Source organism: Trematomus bernacchii, unplaced genomic scaffold (assembly GCF_902827165.1).
Source record: "Trematomus bernacchii unplaced genomic scaffold, fTreBer1.1, whole genome shotgun sequence".
NCBI lineage: Eukaryota > Metazoa > Chordata > Actinopteri > Perciformes > Nototheniidae > Trematomus > Trematomus bernacchii.
The window spans coordinates 4289040-4307518 of NW_022987685.1; the positions used below are offsets into that span (position 1 = coordinate 4289040).

At 38.2% G+C, this 18479-nt stretch overlaps 1 protein-coding gene across 1 annotated transcript in view; it reads left to right on the forward strand.

Annotated features, from left to right (window-relative positions):
* The first annotated feature begins 6281 nt into the window (after nt 1-6281).
* Nucleotides 6282-18479, forward strand: part of LOC117487960 (adhesion G protein-coupled receptor L3-like) — a 181785-nt gene continuing 169587 nt past the window's right edge. Inside the window, 2 exon segments of the mRNA XM_034136751.1 lie at nt 6282-6372; nt 9161-9246. The gene's annotated coding sequence lies outside the window, so the exon portion shown is untranslated.

The following is an 18479-nucleotide window of genomic DNA, read 5'->3' on the forward strand; positions in this document are numbered from 1 at the left end:
CCGATCCTCCGCTCACCCCGGCCCGGCCACAGGGACTGAAGCGCCGCTTGGTGGTCACCCTGATCCTCGGCCTCCAGCTGCAGGGTCAGGGTCAAATTATTAAATACTCAAATACAAAGTTATTTCACTCCCAAGAGCCATATGCATTCGTGAGGGAAATAAATAGCTAAAAGAAACAGTTTTTTAAAACAGTTGTACAATAAATAATACTGTGATAATATTATTATAAAACAATACATATTTGAGGAATAAATGAAAATGTATTGTACCCGTCCCAGTATTATCTACAATAAATACTGACAAAAGTAGCAGTTATGCAGAATGGTCCATTTCATATAGTTATAGTAACTATATACTATAATAATTCATATTGAGTATTTTTTGTTTGGTTTTTATTTGTTGCATCCCTAGGAACTTTGCACCTTGCATAAAAGTAGCTATATAAGTAAAGTTGTTATTAAAATGTTTACTAAATGAATCATATATCATCCTTAACGCTACATGAGATGGGAAGGTACAGAGCCTTTCTATTTCATGTAACTTATACAGGATATCTTAATGTGTACAAACCAGGTTAAGCACATGCAGTAGATTGCAAAAAAAAAATTGCATTAAAAAGGTTACAATAAAGTAGCACCATACCAGGGAAGTCAATGCACTAAATAAAGACATATAGGGGGTTGAAGAAATATTCAGATACTTATACCTAAGTAAAGTACAGTGTTGTACGTCATAACAAGTAAGTGCCCTTCTTGGAAAACCCTACTTTAGTTGAAGTATACCAATTCAATATAATGTAAATCTAAATGTAATAGCTGCAACATGTATTTAACAAGCAGATTAGTGAGACCCTAGTGTCCAAATGTTGCTGTTTTCTCTTGCAGCTGAATTAAGTCCTTGAGATGATAACGTCACCTGAGTGACCCTACGATGCGTCACAGACACAGCAGTGCACTGTTTTTCGCCCTTGAGCAAAATGCTGAGCCCCGTATCTAACATAAAAGCAAAATAATACTCTTGTCATTCTTATTAGACATATTGGAGTCATTGTAGGGCAAATCAGTATGAAAGCAGACCTGAATTATAATGTGATGTATTACAAACATGCTGCAGGGGAGCCGTTCTTGGCATGATTTGCACAAACTGGTGTTATGATTCATCAGAGTCTGATTATGACATTGGTCAGAGGTTTATTCTGCTAATAAAACATGAGTGAGTCACACACAGACATGCTGTAATTATGCACTCACACTATAACATGTACAATCTAGATGTCTTTATAAGAATTCAAGTGTAAAAAGCAATCAGTGGCAGGTAAAGTATGTTTAGGAAGCACCTTGGAAAAAGGACACGGCATGAATTCTCCATCTGTGTCCTGTTTACAGGATTATGCACTCTCTCCCTTTCAGGCGGCAATGTGCCATGCTTATCAAATTCGATATGAGCTGTTTTTCGAGTGAAATGTATGAAATGCCCACTGGGAGAGAAGCTGTTGCATGACTCAGTTGTGACAGCACCAAAATAGCAATGCTCTGATTTTAATTGCATTGTTTTTCCTTTCATTGTAGGGGACAGAGAAGCACTGAAGATCTGCACTCTGACCCCGACTGCAGGACTTTTCATGGATCGTGGCCCAGAGGAGAGCAGGAAGCGAGATGTCAGTAAGTAAGATTTCATTTCAACAGGAGTGAAAGGGATACAAGCTGCTAAATCCCCATATATCACCGTATATATCTTCACTTCTACCTCCCTCTAATCCACCCTATAACTTCCCTCTCACTTTGACAATAAGCCACTTTTACGTGGGAGGTCTGATTCTGCCAAATGCTGAAAAAGACAAGAGATTGAAAGAATAAGAAAACATCTCATTGCAAGTCAGCTTCAGCGTTTTGTATATTATTCCTGCCTGTCATGGCTGCAGCAATACCCATTGTTTGAGACTGCTTCGTGACAACAACTGAATTTAAATGTTTAGGATACTTACAGGAGTTTAAGCTACTATTTATGGCTCCAGCTTAATGCCGTTTGTTCATCTCATTAACCTTTTAAGATTGGCCAATTCAGCGCATTTATAGCTGAAACTGAATAGGTTAATTGGTGTTTTTTGTGGTAAATAAAACCTGTTAGGTGAGGGGGACATGTTTACAGGTGTAACTGATAACATTAACAAAGGCACATCACCATTTAGAAAAGCATAGCACATCTTAATGTCATGCTGTCCTGATTAATGATATTAGAAACAGCGGTGCTGATGGATAGCTGATGTACTCTTTGACAAGGTCACAATGAGTTAGCAATAAAATGACTACCATCTATGAAAATGACATCACTGCCTGAAAACCACACATTTTATTTTAAGGAGCTCCCTGTTCTGATGCCATGCTTTTATTGGACAGCAGCTAGGTATATGCAGTGATATGGTGCAATAAAGAAATTCCCTGAAGAAATCACAAATTCAACGATTGAAAGAAAGGGGAAGCTGGCATTGTCTGCCTGCTGATTTATTGCCAATAAATCCATCCACATATAAATAGACTTTGTAACTATAACATTCCAAAAGATGTGAAAGGATTCACAGAGAGAGTCAGACTTCATGATAAATAGTTTTCATACAATAGACCGGAATAATGAAACAACGTTAAGGGTACTGTGAGCATGCAGACCTACGCCAAGGCCAGATGCCTTTCTCTCAATGTGAGCAAAAACAAGCCGTGTTGTTGTTGGATCCGCTCCAAAATACAGTATAATATATATACAGAAGCTAAATCAAAACCTCTGGATGTAACAATACATTAAGTAGCTTGAAAACCAGAATCATGAAGATGCACTAAAGATAATCCTAGCTTTGTGACAGCTTTTTTCAGGGTCAAATGATTGAACATATAAAGTTTGGCATGATAATGTTGTAGAGCAAAGGTCACATAGTCAATCGTTCCTGTTGGGAATGTGAATGTGCAGATGATGAAATTTAACGCCAATCTAGCGTCTTCCCTCAATGATTTTTGAGACTGTGAGGGTCGGTGTTGTCGGTGAGTGTTGCGTCTAAAGAGACGTCACAGGGTCACCAAAATCAATAATCTTCTGCCTCTTGGGAGCTAAATGTGAACACCAAATGTCATGCCAATCCAAACATGAAAATCAAATCAATCGTATTCATTCTGTGATATCCACTCAACCGTAACCTTACGTTTTTTCTGGTATCTATCTTTGATGCAGGGCTTAAACAAGTCAAACATTTGTCCAAAGTCATGTATAGCAAAGGTACACTATTAAAAGGAATAGTTGACTATGTTCCTTATTCTTATGGAAGATTTTCTTCCCAAGACCAAGACAGCTTCCCTCAATAATTAACATGATAACAATTTTAAATGTGGTCATCATTTTAATGCATTTGTGCCTTTCAGACGTTGACTGTGCAATAAATAGATACCGGGTAGTGTTGTAGGGGTTCATCTGTGTCAATGTATGATCATTTGCAGCTGTGATATAGTTTGCTAAAGGTTGTTAATAGGTAACCTGCAATGGTAGCTTACTACGCACAAATGTACATCTTCACCGCAAATTTCCATAACATACATTACATATTTAACCCTTATGTTGTGTTCGGGTCTCCCGTGACCCGTTTCAAGTTCAAATTATATAATAATACGCTCTAGTTTTTTTTATCGGAACAAGGCTTCATGATATCCTCCACAACAGCTATATAAACACGACAAAACCTATTTTGACAATTTTAGCCAAGTTTGAAGGTCTCTAAAAAAAAAAGTGTATAATTTGATGTTCGGGTCTGGGAAGACCCAGCAGAATTGTTGTGGGTGACTCGGGGTCAAATTTGGCCCAATCAAGATTCATCTTTGACTTTAGACACCCCAGCCCCACCCCCTTCATCCACTGTAACAATAATTCTTCGCAACATGCACCTGGTCTCCCATCCCTCTGTCCCCCTCCCCCCACGGGAACTCCACCTTTCTCAAAGAATATGTACACTAACACTTGAATCTGAACACACATATGTGGTGTAATGTGTTTTGGGGTCATAAAATACAATTACAACAGGATTGTACGGTTATGAATGCATAATAAGTTAGTGATGATGTAGTTAAAACAATATTGGATGATAGTCATTTATTTTGTGTGTTTCGGACTGAAATACATCATGGGTCAAAATTGACCCGCGAACCCCAATGAACGGTAACAGCTTTCGAAAACAACACAAGGGTTAAAAGATGCAGGTTGCATTAATTGAAAGTGCTTAAGGACTGACTGCTGAATCTAGAGCTAGAACAGGTGAGCTGTGCAACAGGGACGATAGTACCTGGAGAAAAAAAAACATCTGATGAATGAAATGCATACTCATTCCTCAAATTGGTCACCGCAGAGGAAGAATAAGTCACTTTTGGTAAATTTCCATAACACAGTTTCTCCTCTATTCATTGTCTGATCATGTGAGACTGCACTGACGATAACATTCGAGTCACACAGCTACTGCATCTGTTTTTGTCAAAGATAAATTGCACGCCAGACTTTGAAAACCACCGCAGGTCATTTAACTAAACTTAATGTTTTTTTCAAGACACAGTCTGAAGGACTTTTCTCTCAATCTGCACATGAACATAGTCAGTGAGCTGGGAAATAAACAGAAAATATAAGTAACCTGTTTCCGAAATTGCTTTCTCTCAGACAAACACAGATGGCAGCTGGCGGTGGCATAAGCCCCTTGCTCATGATCTTTTATTTGTATTTATCTGTACTAATCTTATTATTTATTATTATATCTTCATATAATAATGAGAAAATAAACACTCCATAATTCTTCATACAAAACAAGACGTGTGATATCACATCCTGCTGCCATCCGTCTTTAGTTTTAAGAACCAAAATCATTTTTTTGCAGGTTTCATATGCTTGGTTTAGTTTGTTAGCATGTTTACTAACTAGCAACAAAGCTAAAGGGAATGTTGGGGGTTTGGAGAGTATTCAAATGTTGACCTAAAGATGGCTTTAGGAGATGAATTATTGCAATTCACCCAGAGGGTTACATGAAAGTCTGTGCATAATTTCATGTCAATCTGTCCAATATTTGTGCAAACACCTGCAGCCATTTTATGCTAAGTTTTCATGTTTTAAATTGCTACTTGTTAGTTTTAGCAAGCATGATTTACAGAAACATATTCCTCTTAAGGGCAGCTGATAAATGGCACCTCAGCTAATGATGCTGTTGTGTTTTCTTGATAATAATAAGGTTAGCCCTTAAAAATAATCCAGCTATAATTATGCATTTTCAGGATGTCTTTTTGCATTAAAGTTGTAGAAATAAGTGTCAAGTGTTTTGCTTTAATTATATGTTTCTGTAACTAGATGACAACACTGCTCTGGTAATTATTAGGAATAAGTTGGGGCTGCCTGCTAGAGTTACAGTAAAGGGACTTTTGTACGGTCTGCATCTGTTTGATTCAAACTTGAAATGTAAAGAGTACCTGTCACCGTGATAAATAATGTTGTGTTTGTGAAATGATTTTAATTGCAGAGGAAGTGGCTGCTCTGCCAAGTGTGTGACAGGGTGGAGAGAAAGTGTCTCTTCTCAGGAAACTCTGCAGATGTTGTCTGATCTTCATGTGGTGTTACACGTTGCAGAATTCAGACAACCAGGGGAATTAATTGTTAAGGAGACAATACATGAAAGTGCATTCATGCAATCTATGTGAAGAGTTTTCTTGCAATACATTTGATTATTGATAGTGTTATTGGATCAGCTATCCATCAGGTTCACTTCAAATAACATCATACATTTATGAAGACATAGCCATATCAGAGTCATGGACTTAATTCAGTTTAAACTTAAGGGCTACAATATTTCACAAAAAATACCCTGCTCCCCTTATAGATTATGCACGGTTCTCCAAATACTTTTGTACTTAACAGTCCTGTATTAACCTTTATTTGCTCAGTTTTGATGTCTTTGTTATTCTAATAATAATAATTATGATATAATGACTTGTATTGTTAGTATTGTCATTTTTGTATAATGTTCATTATGTACATAAGAGTCCTGTAGGCTATTTACCTTTGTTTTTCCAGCTTTTAAAGCTGTTACATCTATTCCTGTGTAAGTACAATTGAACACTTCTACACAGGTGTCAAAGTGGCCATTGAGTTCACAATCAAATTAAATAACTGTGACTTACAGTAGCAAAAGCACAGGTGTGAATTATCAAATGATTGGGACCTCATTAGTCTTTATCTGTGACACCTGTGCCTGTCAAACTGTCTCCTGCAGAAACGTTTTTTTTAAAACGATAAATACGTGTTTGGTTACTTAAAACACACATCATTGGAATACTATTAGCATGTTTGGAGTCTACTCGCCTTAATGTAAGTCCAATATTCACTTTCATTTAATGTTTGTTCTCCTGAGGGGAATATGTTTCTGCTAAAAGCTACAGAATGCTAACACTATAGTCGCTAGCTCTGTTGCTATACTGTAAGTAGCCTAGCTTACAGTCACGTTTCGACTCTTGGCTTCTGTGACTTGGCATTCCATAGTTCAGTAATTAAGTTATTCCTGTATTTAAAGAAGAAAGTTGCCCATTAATTCATAAGTCAAAATGCTAAATCAGCATACTTAAGTGTACAAGAGATGCTTAGCTTTGTACAGCAAGGTGACATCATGTGTATGCAATGTATCATATTAAGTTCTTCTTTTTTATATATATCCTCAATACTACTGTGCAGTGTCCTCACTTCACACTATGCTACAAATGTTTTTTTAATGTTTGGTCATGCACAGTTAAAAAAGAATGAGATGCACTGTTTTAGTGAGTTTTATAGGGTCCGGTGAAATACTTTTAATACTTTTTTAAGAGCTCTCATGCAGTCTTTAAATGCTGAACCAAGCTAATTGCCTTTTTCTTTCACCTCCTCACTATTCAAGCACAGCCATGAGAGCAATATCTATATTTTTATAGCAAGAAAACGAATAAGAGAATTTCCCAAAATCTTGATTCATGCCTTTCATAACCACAGTCAGAGCAATTAGAGAAACACAAGTTTTGTTCTCTGAATTGAAGCTTCAAAAAGTGAATTATTGACTGCCTGTCCCTGATTGCATCCCAATATTTGATGGTAGTTATTTCCTCTGCTCGTCAGACTCTCTAAACATAATCAATGTGTGTTATCTGCTTCTATTTTACCTTACAGTCTTTGTATTGGCAAAAAACAGTTGGGATAACATCTTAGAAACAGCAGCAGCACAGTTTACTCTGCTATCCAGTGATCTCTGTCCAAAGCAGAATGTGTGAAATCAATGAAACTTTGAAACAGGAGTAAAAAAAGGGCCGTGCAGTGTTCTGTGTAACTGTTCAATGCTTGATCTCTTCTCTCCCAAACGTACCTTTTAAATAACATAAGAAGCAGAACCAGCACTGTTAAAATAAACTTTCAAAAATAAAATTTTTAACAAGTGCAAATTCTGCAAGTTTTGCACAAAAAAAACTGAGTATAACTTTTAGAAAGTGTTGAATCACTGGATATGAACCGTTTTTTTTTTTAGCACAAAGCTTTAGTCTCTGCCTTTGTCAGTGTGTGTGTCTCGGTGTGTGAGCTGCTGTGTTTCTCTTGCAGATATTTTTTTAGTCATGTGGGGGTTTAAATACAGCAAAGGTCAAACATAAATATAATGCAGCTCACAGAGACACTGAGACACATTTGCACACACGCAAACAGACACACTTAAAAAAACCTTTAACTAACATTTAACTTTTTTAAGCATTTGCTGAATCAAATCGTGTAACTGTTAATCAGTTTTATTTTATTATATCCCAGCAAAACAAAAAATGTGGTTTTAGTTGGAGTAATTCATTATAATACGAATTACAATGGGAAGTAGCTGGAAAAAGATATCATGCAAAAAAAAGATCAACTTATAACACAAGTGGGAAATAAATGATTTCCAAAGAAACAGACTTATCTTATTGGTATATTATTTGGTATTTAACATCATCTTAGAGAATTGATGTGCAAATAAACACAACACAAAGCTTCAGAGCTATGCTGCTAACCCAAGTTAATAAAGTTAAATAGTAAACACAATTTAAAAGTGTAGAGCTGTTATAATATCTTTTCCGTTTCCCACTCACACACCTCTGCCTCCATGACAGTAGGAGTGTGTGCAACACACACTCACTGCACACACTCCAGTATAGAAAGTCATTGATTTCACTACATTGAATTATACTTTATTATACTATATATTTCTTTTTAGTTTGTGTCCAAAATCATAATACCACTGTTCATTAGGACACTCTATATTTGAAGAAGTCAATATCTCTTAGTTATCCTTGATCCTAAAAAAGAAAAATGCAAACACACACAGAGCAATTGTAACTCACTAGTGACAAGCTTTAATTGTTGTTTTGAGACGTTTTAGTTAGTTATATATTCTGATTATATAACTGATTTTAATATCATCAGCATTAGTTCATGTTTGCTGGGTGTGTTTTCTTAAATGTGGGTTGAGTTGACCTTGTTTGCTTTTTGCTAACATTTGGAACGCTCCTTCGTTTAGTTATTAAGTCCGCAGTGGGTGAAAGAGACGGAGGACGGAGGTGTTGATGGTGCAGTTTATCACAGCTGATGTAATGCTGGAAGTAGGCAGCGTGTCGTGCCTACTGACTGTGGGTGGTCATGTGCGTGAAGCTCTGAAGTTAAATACAGCCCACTTCTGAAGAAACACCTACAGAATGGGTGCATATTGGCATATTCTTATCAGAACTCAAATCATAAGACGTGTCCCTCTGGAGGGAACTTTGGTATTTAAGCATTTGCACAAAAAGCTATATAACACACTGCAGGGAAGGGAAACTTAAAACAAGCAGAATATAGGGCATCTTTACATTTGGTTATGAGGCTTCATTTTGTAAGTGTGAAGCAGCCAAATCAGAATTAAATCTGTGTAAGTGTCCTGCACATAACATATACATTTATTTCTTCTGATTCGTCCTGCTAATGTTGCCAATAAGATGAATCTTTTTGCTGCGGCTTGGCAGGGAAACGGCCTCCTAGGATTTTTTTTTTAGAAAGATTTGTTAAATTGCAACTTCTGAATGTATTATTTTTAATATGACAGGATGGCTTATTTGTATCCCCTATTTACTTCTTACAGTGTAGTCGCGGCACAAGGGCAACAAAGCCAGGATGGGCTGATGGAAAAATGGGTTCAGAGACCAATGACTCACCAACAGTAAAATGGTGAGTGTTGCATTAAGATATACTTCATCTTGACATTATGTCTGCTATGTTTTGAGCAGACGGAACATTTACATTGTTACAGCAAAGGGACGGAATAGATGAAGACGAAAATAAAACGCTATCAAATAAAAAAGACATGCAACATTAACAAAATAAAAATAAAATAAGTACACATCCAAGGTAGAAAAAGATAAATAGCAGTAGTCAAATACAATACAGGCTTACCTGACAAAGATGTCTAGTGTCAGTGTGAATTACATCTCTGGTGTGTGAGGAACAAAGGCAGCAGGGAGTGTGTGTGTTGTTACAGAAGCTATCAGACAGGGGATCAAAGTGTGTGCAAGTGTGTCTTGCAGGGTGCTTTGGGGTCAAGAACAGCTGTAACTTGAACAGGGAGGAGACGTTTTATTTCACCATAACGTAGAAATGTCTAATAACCTTTTACTGAGCACTTTGCAAATGTTGTCATTGTTGTACAATTAGTCCTAATATCACTTCTCCATAAGCACACACACAAACAGCTGCAGAAGAGCTCCTAGGTGTCTGGGCACTTTAAGCTCGGCTGCATGTGTAAGTGTCAGCACTGGAAAAGATAATTCCTCGGCATGCTAGCGTAGATAAACAGGGGAAATGGCTTCTTCATTATTGGATTCACTTTGCACAACAACTGTCCCCATAAGCCTTAATTTCCTTCAACAGCTTTATATTTGGCAGGAGTTCCTTCCAGCAGCATGTGAGTCGCTGTGCAGACGTTTTATGGAGCCGTGCATCACTTTACGGCGTTCAATTATGACTCTGTCTCAGGTGCTTAACTCTCTGTATTTAGTGAATCCATTTTTGGCAGCTGGAGGTTTAGCATTAGCACGATACGCTAACAATTACAAATGTTGCTGTGAGCGGAAATGTCGCTGTTTACAAGGATATAGACATTGAAATTAGTGTGACATTATAAAAATGACTGTTCGCTACATTTTCACACTCTTCTTCTGAACTTTTTTTTATTTAAAAGCATTTTATAATGTTAGCTTGTGGCTTACTTAAACATAAACACCATAAAAAGAATTTCAACAGCTTGAAGGCTAGCCTTAGCATGTTACAAACACACTAAAACATGTTGCCATGAGCTGAAATGTTGCTGTTTACAAGGAAAAGTACTTAAGTAGAAGTACAATTAAAAGTACTGAAATACTCTGTTACTGTTTGGCAATCAAAATATAACTTGAAAGCACAAAAGTATCAATAGAATACTTGGGTACACAAACAAGCAGTACTCACTGTGCAGAATAACCATTTTGCTTTAACATTCAATTGTTCTCTTTTCACCAACAACATACAGAACCCATCACAGGGTAGAGAAAACCTAAACAAAGCAGAATAGGTCCTCTCTAAGATGTTACTTTCTCATTTCGCTCCACGGGAAAAATGAGTTTGTAATCCCAAATACATTCTACACAAACTTTTTTAATACAACATACAATATTTAATGTCCTTGTATGCATATTTTGGGATTGATTGTTTCTTTTGCCACTCAAGTTTACTTATTTGAATTATCAGTGAACCAGCTATGATTCTGAATGAAAAGCATCACAGTTGATGCTGTACGTCTGCCTTTTATATACCTAAATATCTTGGAAAACAGTCCTGAAAAAGATGCTTAAAAGAGTGATTGTTCTATATTTATTTGTATTTTTCGAAGTATTATCAATTGATCACTTCTGGATTGTTGTAATAACAGAACATTTCTTCTTATGATTGAACCATTCTTGCCAGGTGTTCTAACTACTGTTTTTGTTCTTTTATCCACCCCATACAAGTAGTCAAGCGATCAACTCTAAATATAAAAATACTGGTTCAGATTATGAAAGTATGTTTTGACTCTGTTCCCTGAATAAGAGTAATTGTGGTGATACTTAATAATATGAAAATGTTCATCATGACGAGCGCGTTGTGTGGGTGTTTAAATTTGATCTCGTTAAAACACTTCACCTCCGAAATTGAACCCGTTCTAATTCTGCAGTTCAGAAGAGGCATGTGAAAATGAATGTGTTTTATTAAATCCCTGGAAGGAATTATTATTAGAAATGAAAGCTTTTCATCTGACAGCAGTAACATTATCCCCGTCCTGAGGACCGTTAGTTTAGCATTAGCATGAAGTGAGGAGCATATCCACTCACTGTGACAATAATGGAATAAAATGTGTTTTTAATGCTCCTAATGGGGATCATGTTCTCACAGTAAGCTATTCATTGCATTAAACTGTTGTCTGATCAGAGATTGTCAACAACTTTGAGAAGGATTTCCTAATACTGACAAGTATTGAATACAAATATTCTTGGAGTTTTAGCACCCATTCTTTTACATTTTTTAAAATATATTCATGCAGCAGTTCAGGGATGTTTCCCTATCACTTTCATGATTTTCTACCTTTCTCTGCAGTTAAACCACATATAACTTGCCCTCATTTCCATGTTTTTGAAATGCTTTTCCATCATAATGGAGGAAGCGCCAAGCTTTTTACACTTTTATCATGAGGAGTGTGTTATTCAGAAGATAAAAGAGAAATGATCAGAATCTGAGGAGAATCCTCTCAGTCTGTAGGCATCTGCATCTCCAGCACTGCTGTAATATTCATGTTACCTCTAATGCAGAGACAGTTATTGTGTGCTTCTTGTATATTTTATTTATTTATTTGTTTTTGCGATCGCAGCGGTGTGTTCAGGAGTCGCTTTGAAGCTGCCGGTGTAATGGCAGCAGCCTCGGTCAGAGCTCTACCTGCAGAAATCCATTTGCATCGGACTGCATAGGATACCGTGCCAGGCAGAGATAACACTGCATCTTTTCACAGGCAGGCAGCCAGGTATTTCTCATCAGCAGTTCAAGGTGTTTCTCAGAGAGGGAAATTAGCTTCAGCAGGTCTGTGTTCACATGCACATTAGTGGGATAATTTCTTTTATAGTGATTCATGTGCTAGTCAGTGGATGATTAAGAGGTTGTATGGTCCAGCTGGAGAGGTTGAGTGCAAATTTGGGCAAACATTTTTTTTTTGCCAATTTCTTACTAGTATTTTATATATAAAGTCAGAGGCACTCTTGTAGAATAAGAAGATTGAGCCTCAACAGCCTCCAGCAAATGTATCGGTATGAAAAACAAGCTTCCAGCAAGAAACAGCACCATGAAGTTAACTCTTCATTTGAGTACAGTTTGGACATGCACTATATTATACCTGCAAACATGTGTGGCATTGCTTCAGTCACACCTACAGTAAACAGAGTGTTTTATTTGGTATCACCTAGAAACTCAGTCTACTTTTCCTTTATTGAGCTGTTGATGGACAGTTCATGCATTTTCAAGAGTCTTCTGAGAGACAGGCAGGGTGGATTTGGCATTAATATTGCAGCCACAGGTGCACAGACAGAATGTAATATAACATGGGTCTGGTTTGCAGCCTGAGGCTACACATCCTGTAGGTGGAGAGCATGCTATCTCCTGTTTGCTGCTAGGTGGAGCCCGAGTATTCGTGGAGAGCGGCAATCCACATCCGAGTTTTTCCTCTCACCTTTCTCTGGTCTCCACACACACTCACTCCCAGCCAGTGCGCACATTTGGTTCGTCAGAGGCGCAGGGAGCTCAGTGTTTGGACCCAAACAACTCAGATCTTCCCCCTGCGGAGCTTCTCTCTCCAGATTTCCTCTCCTGGATACTCTTTTTCTGTTAGCGAGAGAGGACAGGGCTGCTGGTATTTTGCGTTTTAGCTTCATGGGACGTGATGTAGCCCCCGCACCGAAGGACGGCTTGTGCCATAAAGGGATGTAAGGGACAGGCGCGTGGATAAAACACGAGGAAGCTGCTGTCTCTCCGCGACATCACCGAGAATCGGATTGTGGACCGAGGCTGTTTACCCCGGGATATTGAACGCATCTGCTGGGGGGAACTGTTTGGATTCGTTGTTCTCTCCGAAACCCGTTTCATCAAGCCCTTCCTCACACCGTGCGTCAGGACGCTACCCACCGCCTGAGAGACAGTTTGGAGAGAAATTATCAGTAACACTTTGAATGGAAGGACGTGAGTCAGCCCTGCTGTTCAGCAGTCCTCTCTAACCCCGCGGTAAGTGCGACTTCACTAAATGCACGTCTCCGTTTGTGCGCACATCCAGAATAATGTTCAAATTGAGCTCCGGGCGACAACAATGAATCCCTGCAGCAGATACTGTGGATGTGCTTGCTCTCCACTCTTAATTACTTTAACTGGCCATCGATGCGTTCAGGTGTAATCAGCGCAGATCAACGCACGACATATTGATAGCCAATATGAAAATGTAAATGTCCTGTTGGACTAATTAACCCTTTCTGAATGATTATGATCTGATGTATGGGGAATGTTGAGCAGTTGTTTTACCCTCACATGGAGCTCCAAACAATGTGCTGTTGTCTGAAAATGGCTTTGCAAAGAAGTTGCAAATTGGATGCATGCCTATGAATGAAGTTGTATCATTTTAAAGTCATTTAAATTGTGGACAGTTTACATTGAACATAGGCCTCCATCATGTGTGTGGACTGACGCTCAGGACTGATGCATACATCAGAGGTGAACCAGTGCAGGCCTGTTCCTGTTGTTCAAAATGTGCAGGAGTGTGAGGATGGATGCAGTGGTGTGAGCATCTGCATTTTTCATGATGGTTTGACTATGTTGCTATAAAATATTGAAGTTATTGGCTATATATCCCCCTTTTCCAAAGTGTGACTGTTGGCTTTCTGAACGCTGCACAACACATATCACTATTTAATGTACACGCACTGTATGAAAAGAGGGAATAGTGAATGAAGCCCTGCTGAGGGAGACATGCTGTCCTGTGTCTGAGAGAGGAGCACGGCTGCAGTAGGCTTTGATGTGAGGACAGCACACTGTCTTTCAACATCTAAATCAAAGAGGGAAAGGTCGCACAGCCTCACTGAATCTGAGGAGAAGTTTCCTCAGCGCTGCAAAATCATGCCCTCTCTTCTTAATATTTAGAACATGTTCCATTATTTTTTCAATTTTCAAGAACTTTGAAGGATTTGTCATGGGTTTTTGACATGTGTTTGGCTTTTTTGTGTAATGTATTTCAGAATATCATAAACTATATTGATGGTTTTGACAATTAGATGTCCTGGAATGCAGTACCATTTGTCATATAATCTGCATCACACCCACAAAAACACACACACACAAAACAGAAAAAAGCACGAGTTGAAACACAAGGGGACGTTTGATGCTTCCTGACTGAACGGTTATGTCAACATGCTCTTTGTTTCCAGTGTGTTCACATTCATAAATGCTGCTCCTGGTGGAATATAATCTGGGTTATATTTAATATAACAGCAGTTGAACTTGACATCTGGTGTGATGCCTGATAGGACGCGGCGCTGTTTGAAAATAGAATAATTGTTCCCTTGAAGCTGTTGTGTTGCAGTCCATTGTAGGGAGACAGTGAGCTGAACATGAGAGCATTAATTCAATCGCTTATCTCGGGTAAAGTAACACATTGAGATAGTGATAGAAATACAAATGTGCATGCTAGATCTACTGTTTTCGCCATGCCTTCTGATTCCAGTAAATGGTATGGTTTCTCTCATCACTTGACAATATATATATTTTTCATTCACTGAAAACAGATTGAAACCCTTGACATTAAACACTTAACAGGATTCATTCATTGCAGGCCTTTTATAGGAAAGTTATTCAGCTCTTATTTTGTCTGCAAAGTGACTCATTCTGCAAGTACAACATGCTGTGTATCACATATTTCTTCCTGTTGATTTACCTTTACACCAATACAGTTTGTTGCCCTCATTGGGAAGCATGCTTCATCTTAATTTTGTTATTGGATGATCCCTCTCTCTGCGACAGCTAGTGCACTGATTTGCATTGGCAGTTCCATTTATTTGATTTGATTTTTGCTTTTTTTGGATACGTTTGCAAGCCAGGATGAAATCCAATTTGTCGTTGCTGTATGAATGGAGGCTCCATTTCTTCATTAGGTTAGCTTTATGAGGGGTGCAGCTTCATGGCTCATTATGTTCAGGGAGGGTTTTTACTTTTGCTTCAGTTTGGATAACCAAACTCTATCCCAAAAATATTCACTCGCTCACACGTTTTCTGTCTATTCTCCTCGTCTTTTGTGCTTTAATTGTAAAGTAGATGTGGTAAATTGGATGATTTATGTTTTGAGATGAAATGTCCCTTTTTATTCCCAAGGCCTATCAACTGTAAAGACCCTGCATTTCTCTTTTAGTGAGACCTTCAGTGTCCCACTATGCACAAATATTAATCGACCCTGGGCTGAGTGAATGAAAAGCTTTTCATGTTTTCATCTCGCTGCTTTGTCTGTGTCGATCTGGCATACGTTGAATGAAGTGCTCAAGGTCATTCTGTGCATACTCTTTCAAATTTGACATTCGTATTTTGTCGCAGTGAATTTATAATCATCTCTTTTTTGGGGGTTTCGAGGCTGTGGGTTGGTTGTGACCATGGAAATGATGGGGAATTATTTCTGGACATGTATTCATGAAGGTCAGAAAGATACTGTCACAGATTACAAAAACTTTTTAGGCAGATAGCAAAGCAAATGGTGTTCATGGATACTGATCACCTAATGTATAGGGTCACTTCCTCCATCCGCTTGAGTTACATCCAGTGAAACAGAATGTATTCAGTAGACCTGAAACACTGATTAAACGATATCAAGACTAAATTACTTGACAACTCCCAACCTCTCAAATATTTCCTGAATATTTTTCGATTCATTTGGACCGTTGAAGAGACAAAACTAAACATTTTTGCCCAATTTCTTTCATTTTAAAGACCACATTTTTAATTGTCAAGAGAATATTCAGAAGTTACAACTATAATATTCTGTGCTAATGTGACTTACAGATCAGCCTTTACTGCATACCGTGGACCAATAGAAACCTTGATAACTACAGTATGCGCCCTCACGTTATTTAGACATTTCTTTTACTCTGTAATGTCTTCCTGATGGTTATTTATTAACCACAATGGAACATATTTCATGGCTGAGTTAAGGCTGGTTTAGTCATTCATATATACTTTACATGGAAAACTGTTGAATTTTCCCTGCATATCACGAGATTACACTTGTTTTTTGTTTTAATTATCATAAGCAGCGTTGCATGAGTTCCTTTGTAAGTATACGAATTAAGGAAGATATTCTAAATGATGGATTTTAAAATATGTTTTGCGGTTGAATGATTGTTTATCCGAGCGGATGCTGACATGTATTACAGAAACATCTTCACAGATGAAGCTTCATATTTTCATGGATATTTTCGGTCTTTGATTTTTAGATGAAAGGATGGTTCTATCTCCAGTTCAACCCCATACATATCAGAAAGCTTGTATGCATATGCTATTTCTTCTGTTTTTAAACATAATACGTTAGTCTTGTGCCAAAAAGCTTTCTGCAAGCCACCTACTGTACTGTATTAACATTCCTGCAGGCCCTGTCTCACCTACAGCTTCAGAAGGGCCCTTTGGTTTTTCTAAGGTCCCTCAGAGCAGAGTTATCCTGCTGTTAGGAGGAGACAGGTCGCTCTGATGGGGCCCTTTCTCTGGCAGGAATGTCACATGAAGAAAATCCAAAAGCAGAGAAAGCACATGGCCGAGGAGAGGTCCTCAAGGTCTGCGCCCCTCGACACTTTAGCTGTCCACTCTCATAAAGAGCTCCGCACAAAGGGTTTGACTCGAGCTTTCACAACCTCCTGCAGGAAGTGGAGCTTACAGTGGAGATGGAGACTTCAGATGGTGCATGATGGGAGCAACAGATGATACGTTTCTTGATTCTGTACGGCTCTGTGAGGAGTAAGCTCAACGTTTGGGAGCAATTTACGCATACAAATCAGAGAAAACAGGAGATAACACACATTTTTCTTTAAAAATATATCATACGTTGCTAAAGGCATAGCACATGTTGTTACATACGATTTATATCCGTTCAGGTTCATGCAAAGCTTTCGTTAAAAGCTATGTTTTTTTTTCTTCATCTAAACCCTGCAAAAATCTTGAGAATAAAAGTGTCTTTGGAGATCTTTATATTTATTTGGTAAATCAAATCATATTTTTTTCACGAGCACATATTTTATTTACCGACGTGATGGGATTATCAGATACAAACAATATGGTGGCTGGATTCTACCCCAACAAGTGATTAGCATGATAAAGGAAGGGTGGGTGATGCATTTATGAACTTTACATCACTTCGATGTTATACCACTTCAGTGAGGGTGTGTTGATAGGGCGAGGTCATGGTCAATCCTGACAATAAATACTGGAACTAGAGGAAATTAAGGCAAGGATGCTGCTTTGTATTCAAGTAGAAGATTGGTTAACCATAAGTCAAGTGATGCTAGAATGCCATTTTGTACTTTTGCATTCACTTTTTGAATTCCACTTCACTTCATTGTGAATATGCAATTCATTTGATAAAGCGCTTCAAGGCGGGTTTCATCATCCAGCTCAAGTGTAGACGTGAACATGACCAGTGCAACATTTTCATGCTTCACACTGCAGTTTTTATTTCCTTAAAGCCACCCCTCCACCCTAATTTGACACATACTGTAGTTAAGTTGTCCCTGGGGGGGTCAAACACTTAGCAGACACATTTTAACACTCGACAAGTTCTGCAGGCAGAGAGACAAAGCTTGCACGCCGAGGGGAGCGTAAAGCATTAAGTAGCTTGTGCAGATGTGTATTAATTGTATGAATGGAGACTGATATACCATCCTTGTACTAAAGAGTGTTTGCCCTTCAATATGTGTGTCCAGTGAACTTAATATGCATCTGTATCCCAAAAGAAAGCAGTTTGTTGTATAATATTGTTAACCCTAGCCCCAATACAGCTAAAGTGGCCCATGGAAAAATAATGCGTATGAGTAAAAAGGATTCTTTATAGGCTGGAGTGCAGATATGGACCCAAAAATGTCAACTTCGCATTTAAAGCAATCCAAGCCACTCTTACGACGCTGTTGCTGGTGTTAAAAGGAATCCAACAGCTATGAAACTGACACAGCCTGCTACAGCCGCAGTACATCAACCACTCAGTAAAATCTCCTGCATTTGTCTATGTGCATCTTACAGTTAAGTTTTTTTGCAACAATATTGATTGCTTTTCCCTTTGTTTGAGTGTTTTTTTTTTCGCCTTGTGAACTTTGGACCAGTGAAGAGGATTCAAACAAAGA